The 10,708-nt window shown below is 36.7% G+C and overlaps 1 long non-coding RNA gene across 1 annotated transcript in view; it reads left to right on the top strand.

Moving 5' to 3' along the window:
• Positions 1-1,855: 1,855 nt before the first annotated feature.
• LOC108530912 (uncharacterized) overlaps positions 1,856-10,708 on the top strand; it is a 36,755-nt gene continuing 27,902 nt past the window's right edge. The window contains exons 1-3 of the long non-coding RNA XR_001886020.1: positions 1,856-1,896; positions 3,940-4,187; positions 5,849-5,942. This is a non-coding gene — a long non-coding RNA (uncharacterized LOC108530912). The remainder of the gene's footprint in view (positions 1,897-3,939; positions 4,188-5,848; positions 5,943-10,708) is intronic.

Below are 10,708 nucleotides of genomic sequence, written 5' to 3' on the forward strand. Positions count from 1 at the left end.
CAAAACCTTGCTATCCACAGAGAGGTCCTTGGACCAGCAGCATCAATACCACCTGGGAGCTTGTTAGAGGTGCAGGATATCAGGTTCCACCCTAGGCCTACAGAATCAGAATCTGAATTTTAAAAAGATCCCCATTTGATGCCTAACCACGTTAAAGTTTGAGAAACACTGCTATTAGGGATACGAATAATATTTTCTCCACACTTTTTTGGTTGTTTTTTTCTGACTAGTATTCAACTTCTCTTTTAGAACAATCTTAAACAATGTAATCAGGGTACTCAGACTTATTCCTGGATTGTTAAAATATTTACTCCTACCAATCATTTTGAAATAAATAAAGATACTTAAGCCCTGTCTTCTAAAATGCCGTATCAATGAAAAGGTCAAAGAACTCAAGAAATACAGATTGAAACCTAAATGTAGGGCAACAGTAACTGATGAAAAGAATCAATAAATATTTACATTTTAAAGTATTTTGTCTTAAATGAGCCTGTTTTAGGAAAACTTTTATTTAAGCATGAGGCTCTTCCATCTAGCCCTTTATTTGCTCAATACCACCTTTTAGATTGGAAAAGATCGATTTGCAAGATAGTCTGATAGACATTGTTTAACATACTATACTTGCCTGCCAGATACCAGTAGCAGCCCCTTGACAGTTTCATCCAAACTCCAAACTTTGAAGTGTAGTGAAATCATTTTTTAAAGGAAAATAAAAGCTTTTATCCAAACATCTTCTTTATACTCCCCAAAGTTGGCCTGTTTGAATGGTCAGCTCCCACACTTGGTAGCTCTACGTTAGTCTGCTTTAGGTCAGTGGAGATCATGGGCAATCTTCCCGGAAATGACAAAAGATCACTTTATAAAACCTGGCCATGTTTTGCAACAGTTGGTTATTTTTGCTTCAGAGAAGCAGGCAATGAAGAAATATGGCAAAGTATGAGGAAAAGCACATTATGGCAATATGATGCCATTTTTTCATATTCTGTGTGTATTTCAATGCTTCTGTCATTTGGAATGTGGCCTTCCCCTGGTTAAAGATCATGAGATTTAAATAGGTGTGACCCAGCACTTTATAAACTCAGGGCTTTTAATGTTGATCACGTAAACACTTAGCTGCAGTGTGTATAACAAAAGGCATATATGAAAGACCTACCTGTGTGTTAAGCATTATGTTAATTAAAGGTTATAACCACATCATTATGTACTTCAGGAATTTAGATAATGATTATCTATTCTTTCTTTTTATGTACTACTAATTTTAATGTAGTTCAGTGATACATGCTTAAGAATATGTGCTTTCAGTACTCTGATAAAAATGACTGTCAGAATGTGAATATATTTCACACTTCGTACATACTCCATTAGTCATTACTAGAGGAAAAAATGTGAATAATTTATTGGTGAAAAGTTTGAATTAATCTGCTGACAACTTAAATCATACATAAAGGTTCCTAAGGGTGTGGGGCTATGGGGGAAAATGGCATGCTTTTTGTTCATAAGAAGGGTAACTCCTTGAAGGACAGAGAAAATAATTTTACCTTCTACAGAAAAAGTCAGCACACAACTAACTAATCTATTTCCTTATAGTGTAATCATCTTGGGTAAATTATTTCTTTACACTTTATATTTATAACTGTTTTTAATTATAATGATTCTGTATGGATTTGCCCACAGATATATATATATATATGTATATACACATATTCAAATGCATTTATTTTTACTTATTTTAATATTTATTTATTTATGTTTTAGAGAAAAGGTCTCACTCTGTTGCCCAGTCTGGAGTGCAGTGACATCACGGCTCCCTGCAGCCTCAACCTTCTAAGCTCAAGCAGTTCTCCTGCCTCAGCTTCCCAAGTAGCTGGGACTACAACCATGTACTACCACTTCTGGGTAATTTTTAAATGTTTTGTTGAGATGGTATTTCCCTGTGTTTCCCAGGCTGGTCTGCAATTCCTGGGTTCAAGCGATCCTCCTGCCTCAGCCTCCCAAAGTGCTGGGATTACAGGCATAAGCCACTGCACCTGGCCTGCATTTATTTTTAAAAGATCCATTTTAGATCATTTCATTTAAAACTAAAAAATCTACATTTAGAATAAAACTAAAATCACTAAAAGTATAAATTACATGGAATAATATTCTACATAGAGAAGATACAGACAGGAACAGGAACTGAGGTGTAATGAGAGAGAGTTTTTGAAAGTGGGGAGTAAGAATATAAAATAAATGAATTGAGATATTTTGAGAACTGCTAATTCTAGGTAAAATCTAGATGAATAATAATAATAAAGTTAAAATGTATTGAGTATGATGTTATATATGTAATTTTTTCCATTTAATTCTAAAATGACCCTTTAAGATTTGATGCTATTGTTTTGCCTGTTTTCAAATGAGGAAACTGAGGCACAAGTTATGTCTTAAGGTTGCACAACTTTAAATAGCATCAAACCTAAGAAGTTAGCCCAGCAGCTCATGCTCTTTAACCCTGTGCTATGCTGAGCCTGGCTACTGTGTCCCACCTCAGGGTTTGCCTGCCAAGAGAGTCCACAGCTCAGAGCCATGCGCTATAAGATTGCTGATCAGATGATTTTCCAGCATGATCTTCATTCACTGACTCCACTTCCTCATCTCCCTTTCCCTGATCAGTCCTGCAATCAGGGTTCCATTCTCACCACATTTTGTAAAATAATGTTTTATTTTTTTTTGTTTTGTTTTGTTTTTCTGGGATGGAACCTGGAGTGCCGTGACGTGATTTTGGCTCACTGCAACTTCTGTCTCCCAGATTCAAGCGATTCTCCTGCCTCAGCCTCCCCCAGTAGATGGGATTACAGGCATGCGCCACCACATCCGGCTATTTTTTTTTTTTTTTTTTTTGGTCTTTTGTATTTTTAGTAGAGACAGGGTTTCACCATGTTGGCCAGACTGGTCTTTAACTCCTGACCTCAAATGATCCACCTGTCTTGGCCTCCCAAAGTGCTGGGATCACAAGCATGAGCCACCAAGCCCAGCCATATTTTAAAATCATTTAAGACTCATATAAAAAGCAGCAAAACTTGTACAGTGTTGTTCTGTATCCTCCCCAAACTTGGTATTATCAGCATTTTTTGTATTAGGCATTCTCAAAGGTATGCACTGGTATCTCCTTGTAGCTTTACTTTACATTTCCCTGATGGCTAAAGATACTGAAGATGCTCGTTTGCCATTCGTACACCGTTCAAGTCTTTTGTCCACTTTCAAATTGGATTTCTGTGGTTTTTTTCAATTCTGAGTTCAGAATTCTTGATATGTTTTGGATAAAGTTCTATATCAGTTATATGATTTGCAAATATTATCTCCCTTTCATAGCTTGTCTTTTTATCCTCTTAACAGGATTGCTTTCAGAGTTAAAGTTTTTAATTTTCTTAAAGTTTAAGGCCGGGTGCGGTGGCTCAAGCCTGTAATCCCAGCACTTTGGGAGGCCGAGATGGGCGGATCACGAGGTCAGGAGATCGAGACCATCCTGGCCAAAATGGTGAAAACCCATCTCTACTAAAAAAAATACAAAACCTAGCCGGGCGAGGTGGCGGGCACCTGTAGTCCCAGCTACTCGGGAGGCTGAGGCAGGAGAATGACATGAACCTGGGAGGCGGAGCTTGCAGTGAGCTGAGATCCGGCCACTGCACTCCAGCCTGGGCGACAGAGCGAGACTCCGTCTCAAAAAAAATAAAATAAAATAAAATAAAATAAAGTTTAAATCATTGGTTGTTTTCTGTTAGGGATCATGTCTTTGTTGTCATGTCTAATAACTTTTTGCCTAACTCCAAGTCATGAAGTTTTTTTTTTTCCCTACATGAAGTTTAGGTCAAGGTTTTTTCCTATAATTGTCCAATATTCTAACACCATTTGTTGAACAGACTATCCTTCCTCTCAACTAATTTTTGAAACTATTTTCACCAGGGTTGCTAATGGCCTCCTACTTTCCTGATCTAAAGGAACAATGACCTGTAACACATTTTAGCAATGGAGTGTTGGTGTAGACTGTGTGCTTTGTAACAACGGTGACACCAGGAGTTCCTTCACCTGGACAATGAGTGAATGGAGGGAGAGTGCTGGCCTCATCCATCACCCACCGGAGGGGTGCAACACATTCAGAGTGGTGGGAGCAGCCCTGACTATACACTGCCTGCTCATGTAGCACGAACCAGGTCTGTCTACACATATTTTCCTAAATTGCGATAGACAATGATCTTTCAGGAATATGTTCTATCTGCACTCCTTGAAATAAGAAGGTAATATTGTAGTTTTAATTTTTATTTTAAATATTTTTTCTTATTATAAGAGTAATATAGTATATGCTCATTGTAAAAAATTTGGAAATTACTTAACACCTCCTCTTGCTCTTCTCTCTCCTCCTTTCTTCCTTCTTTTGCTGCTTTTCTTCCTTTTCATTCTCCTTCTCCTCCTGCTGCTGCCCCTCTTGCCCCTTCTCCTTGTTCATAGAACTCATATACATAAGGGTGGTCTACTTCTATGGAAGAAGGAAAAAAGTGAGAGAGAGAGGCTTAGATGGATGGAGGATGGAGGTTAGAGCAAATATCATAAAAATAACATGTTCAATCTTAGTAGTAGGGACATGGAAGTCTATTTTTATTTCTTCTATTCCGGTCTGTAGACTTGAAATGTTTCAGAAATAAAATAAAAATGAATAAAAGCCCTCAAGGCATTTACTTTCAGATGAAGAGACACTAAACATTTATGATGTTTTTTATTAAATTATACGGTACTGAATTAAGAGGTTAGAGGCAGAGCATCCCCACCATCCCAAAGATGAAGGAATGCTGCTCCTGACTATTTAAAATGCACTAGTCCTTTTCTTAAATGATATGAAAAATAAGAGAGAATGTAATCTGTCCTGGATGTTTGGGTAGGTGACAGATGGAAGATGAATGAGGTATTTTCTGTATAGGCATACTGTTCTTTGCTATGTATGACAATGAATAAATGACCTGCATGGCAATTTTGGAAAATTTCCTGATGTGTTAAGATAATAAGAACAGGCAAGTTAGCTGACTGGGAGCTATTAATTCAGCAAGTTAGAATTGCCATTCATAGTCAAGTCACAGATTTTACAGAAGTTTTTCTAGGTTTAGTTTGCTGATGAATCTGTAACTTTTCAATATGTTCCCTTTTTTAGACATCTTGGCCTCCATCTGCTACCTGATTAGGCTCTGGAGACTTAATATTGAAATATAAATATTAATAAGCTCTAAGGATGGAGGTATCTGTCTAAAAGGTACAGCATTTTTAAGTTTGCACCTTGCAATGGTGTCCATGTTCTAAAGTGAAGTAAAGAACTAGCGCAATGATTTAGATGATTCAAGCAAAAACACTTTACAAAGCTCTAATTACCTGGACACTTAGGCCAAATCTATTTTTGGCACAAAGTATTCAGACAGCTACTTCATTTTGCATAGACAGATACAGATTATGTCAAACTCAACTTGTTGCCTATACTTTAACACACACATTTTTACAAATGCTTTTTTTCCCCCTTTGGAAAAACTACAGCAATGATTTTGCTTGAGAAATTTTCCTATTCTCGGAATCTTGTCTCTCTTTGGACAAGCCTCTTGCCTCTACGGGGTCTCTTGTTCCTTCGCTATAGAATGTAGGGTTCAGACTTGATGAACTTTAAGCTCCCTTTCATATTCATGCTTTTAGGTAAAAATCTTTGCGAGCTCTCTTTTCTGTTGGACTTTAGTTTTTCAACTGGGATATGATGTTAGGTAATCATTCTCCTGCAGAACTGGGCGCTGAGGGAGGGAGGAGAAAGTGAGCCACCCTGATCCACACATTCTCCATGCAGGCAGAGAAGACAACATATCTTCACAGCTCTCCCACTGTATGGCTGCTTGGGGGAAAGATGCTGCCAAATGAATGAAAGAAAGAAGGCTGGAATGGTGAGTGACCAGATCACACCTGTAGGAGTTTGGACTTCAGTCTCTAAGAGCTGGGGTGCCACCTGAGGTTTTCAGGCAGCACAGTTATATATTTCAATAAAAGAACCTCTGGCTAAAGTGTGGAAGATGATGGGAGAGCTAAACTGGAAAATGAGGCACAAGGTAGGAGGTTACTGCAGTAGTTTAGGTAAAAAATGACAAAGACATAGACTAAAGCAAGTGGAGAAGAAAGAAACATTTGAGAAATTTTAAGGAGCTGACTTTGTCACAGCTTCATGGGTGATAGGGTGTAATGAGTGAGAGCGAGCACTTAGGGTATCTTGCCTGCTTCTCCATGCAAATTTTGCATTCTTTTCTATACTACATCCTTATGTATTCTAATCTAAAAGTAATGTTTTGATTACTACTGATTATAGTTAAAAATTTCAGATAAAATTATCTATGTTTCTTCTGTGTATTCAGTTTGAGAAGTGCGGGTATAGAAAGGGAAGAGAAAGAGGCAATGGTTAGAACCCTAAGGAAAACTAACATTTAAGGGGCAAGCAGAGGTAGAGGAGCTGGTAAGGAGATTAAGGAGGAATGGTCAGAGAAGCTGGGGGTGAAGCTGAGAAAAACGTTACCATGGAAATGGAGAGAGGAGAGAACTACGGGGCCGAAAGACTGATAGGGTCACATGCTGCAGAGAAGTCAAGGAAGTTAATGGAAATACTAACTTTGAGTTCAGAAATTAACAAAGTCTTGTTGATTTTAGTGAAGGCGCATTCTGGTTACAGACACTAGATTGTCATGAGTTGAGAAGTAAATGAAGAGTAGAAAAGTAGGGCAATGATCCTGAGCTACCCTTTTCAGGAATCTTGACTGTAAAAAGAAAGAGCACTGAGAGGGCAGTTTGTTCAGTGGGAAGCACAGCGTTTTGTTTTGTTTTTTTTTCAAGTGTCAGAGAGATGAATATTTTGTAGATTGCACAGAAAGACTCAGTAGAAAAGGAAAGATAGAAACTACAGATAATTAATCTCAATCTTTCAAATTCTAGAAGGTAAATGGGAAGTTTTAAAGGTTTCAAAATATACATACTATATCCTTTAACTTTCATTTCTAGAATGTTATCCTAGTTTTACATGCTTTGAACAATTTTCTGTAACTTAAACTCCACAATTAGAATTGTATCTTGAATATTTAATTAAAAACAAAATGAACAGAGATTTGTACAATTTTAGCATCAAATAATTGGTAACTGCTTACATACTCAACATTGAGAAAATTTCCATTGGCTGCTGTAAGAATATTTAGGTGAAAATTATTGTGTTTTTATGTTGGATAGGTTAGACAGGCTCAAAATACTTGTCATACCCAGGAGCCCTTTCAAGATGTTCCTCCCCACTTTTTTTCTTAAATCATATTTATTCAGGCATAATTTACATGTAAGAGAATGCACCCATTTTAAGTGTCCATTTCAGAAAGTTCTGACAAGTTTCACACCAGTGTAACCATCACCATGATCAAGATAAAAAGCACTTATATTACCTCAAAGAGTTCCCTTCCCCTCTTCCTAGTTCATCCTCACCCTGCTACTGGCCATAGGAAATCAGGGATTCCTGACCTGTTTTCTGTCACCATAGATGTGTCTTTTCTAGAGTTTTAAATAGCATAGTGTGTACTCTTTTCTTCTGCCATTTTTAGCTCACTATTATGTTTCCAAGATTCTTCCATGTTGTTGCAAGCAAATATTGGTAGTTATGCCTTGTAGTGGAGTGTAGAGTAGTGGAGTCATGAATATACCAAATTTGCACATCTATTCACCAGTTGATGGACATTTAAGTTGTTTTCAGTTTTCAGCTGTTAAGAATAAGCTGCTATGAACATTCATTTACAAGCCTTTGTGTGAAGGTATGTTTTCATTTTGCTTGGGCAAATACCTAGGAATGGAATTGCTATATCATAGGGTCACATGGTAAGTGGTGTTTAGCTTTATGAGAAACTGCCAAACTGTTTTCCAAAATGGCTATACACTTTTTACATTCCCATCAACAATGTATGAGAGTTCCAGTTGTTGTATACTCTTCCCAACCCTTGATAAATCAGCCTTCTTTACATTTTAGCCATTCTAATGGGTATGCAGTGGTCTCTCTTGTGTGTCAGTGATGACTCATGATATTGAGCATTTCTCATATGCTTTTGGGAATTTGTGTATCTATTTTTAAGTGTTGTGTATTTAAATCTTTTGCTTATTTTAAGATTAAATTGTTTGCCTTCATCTTCCTGAGTTGCAAGTCTTCACATATTCCAGATTCAAGTCCTTTGTCACATAGAAGTATTATACACATTTTCTTTCAGTCCTTGGCTTTTTAAATGATATTATTAGTGATATCTTTCCAAGAGCAGACATTTTAAATTTTAAGTCTGACTACTTTAAAAAAAAAATCATTTTTTTTATTACTTAGGAATCTTTTTCTATTCCCAGGTTGTGAAAAAAAATCTCAGTTTTTCTTCTAGAAGTTATATACTTGGGAGGCCGAGGTGGGCAGATCACCAGAGGTCAGGAGTTCCAGAACAGCCCAAACAACATGGAGAAACCCCGTCTCTACTAAAAATACAAAATTAGCCAGGTGTGGTGGCACACCTATAGTCCCAGCTACTTGGGAGGCAGAGGCAGGAGAATCGCTTGAACCTGGGAGGCAGAGGTTGAGGTGAGCTGAGATTGCATCACTGCACTCCAGACTGGGCAACAAGAGTGAGACTATGTCTCAAAAAAGAAAAAGAAAAAAGAAGTTATATAGGTTTAGCTTTATATTTAGAACAATGATCCATTTTGAGGTAATTTTTATGTAGGATATAAAGTAAAGATGTTGGTTTTTTTTTTTCCATAGGATATCTAATTATTTCAGCACCATTTATCGAAAAGATTAGCATTTTCCCATTGGATTATGTTGGCACCTTTGTTAAAAGTCAATTGATCACATACCTACAGGTCTATTTTTGGGTTTTCTGCTTTGTTCAATTTATCCTTCACTACTATGTTACTGTCCTAATAACTAACTTTATAATAAGTCTTGACATTAGGTAGAGTAAGTGCTCCAACTATGTTCTTATTCAAAATTGTTTTGGCTATTCTATATCCTTTGAATTTTCATATAAGATTTAAAATCACTATGTTAATTTAATTCTTAAAAGCTTACTGAAATTTTGATTGGAGATGTGTTGACTCTATATATCAATTTGGAGAAAAGTTGCCGTCTTAATTTAATTTGATTTAGAGAAATTCTGAAACAGTTTCTGCAGAATTGGTATTATTTTTTGCTTAAGTATTTTATAGAATTCAATAATGAAACCGTCTGAGCCTAAAGCTTTCTATTAATATGTGGTAAGACTTTAATTACAAATAAACTTAATTCATTTAACAGAATGATTAAGATCTATTAAGATCAATGTCTTTGAACTCACTTTTGTTAATTTTCATCTTTTAAGAATTTTGCCTATTTCTTTATCACATTTACTGGTATAAAGTTGTTCATAACATTCCCCTATTTTTCCAGTGTCTGTAGGATATGTACTGATATCCGCTTGCTATTTCTGATATTGGTAATCTCTATCTTCTGTTTTTAATTTGTTTTTGATCATTCTAGGTGGAAGTTTATCAATATGATTTATTTTTTCAGAGGCTAGGTTTTGGTTTAATTATTTTACTCTACTCTCTCTTTTTTACTTTATTGATTTTTGCTTTCATCTTTATTATTTTATTTCTCCTACTTACTTTGTTTTAATTTGATTTTTTCTTTAGCTTCTTAGGGTCCATAACTCCTTTTATGGTGTGGCTTCTGCATACTGTGCCTGGGGTCACCAGACTGGTACCATATGGCCCCAGCACACTGAGAGATGATGGACCTCAGTGAGCAGCTGATGCCATGTATTGATTTGCTGTGGCCCGTAAGACGTTATGGAGTAAAAATTCTTTTCAAAATCATTGAAGTGATTAATGGATAATTGTATTGTTTCTGTCAAGAGGTTGAGAGCAAACAACAGAGTGAAAGTTTAGTTGTGAGAGTAGAATATTCTCAGATAGTGAGTATTTGAGTCAAATAATGGTGCCCATTAATTAAATAATGCATTTCTGCCACCGAAGGGACAGCAAAGTAGTTGTTAGCACTGCCTTGGATGCTAGAAGACATTGTAGTTTGTAATTAGGTTCTAATCTTGGTAGAGCCTGGTTGTATGGCTGATCTTGCGTTTCGACAGGGCCTGGACATGTTACTGAGTTTGCCTTTTCTTTGCATAAGTAACTTTACCATTCACTCTTCTTCATACTTGATGTTACAAAGCAAGTCTCTGATCAACTACTCCTGAGAACCAAATGGGAAAAATTTTAGTGATAAAGCAAAAACAGAAGACCCAATTTTATTTGTGTGTATTGTGTGATTCCATGGCCAAAACATGTAGAAAATAATTGAAAAGAAGTATATGGGATTATACATAACTTTCATTTCCTTGTTTGTATTTTTCTTGCTGAAACCAGATTTCTTTAGACCTCACTTGCCTGTATATAAAGATATTAAGTGTAGTAACCCAAATATCTCTGGCATAATTCCCTGCCTCTTTACGCAGAACTTGGCTCCTTGTAAACCCACCTCCTTTTCCAACATAAGGAATTCCCAAACATTATTGATCTGAGGTAGAAACTAGGAGTATCGGCCGGGCGCGGTGGCTCAAGCCTGTAATCCCAGCACTTTGGGAGGCCGAGACGGGCGGATCACGAGGTCAGGAGATCGAGA

Source organism: Rhinopithecus bieti, unplaced genomic scaffold (genome assembly GCF_001698545.2).
Source record: "Rhinopithecus bieti isolate Rb0 unplaced genomic scaffold, ASM169854v2 scaffold_5260, whole genome shotgun sequence".
Taxonomy (NCBI): Eukaryota; Metazoa; Chordata; class Mammalia; order Primates; family Cercopithecidae; genus Rhinopithecus; species Rhinopithecus bieti.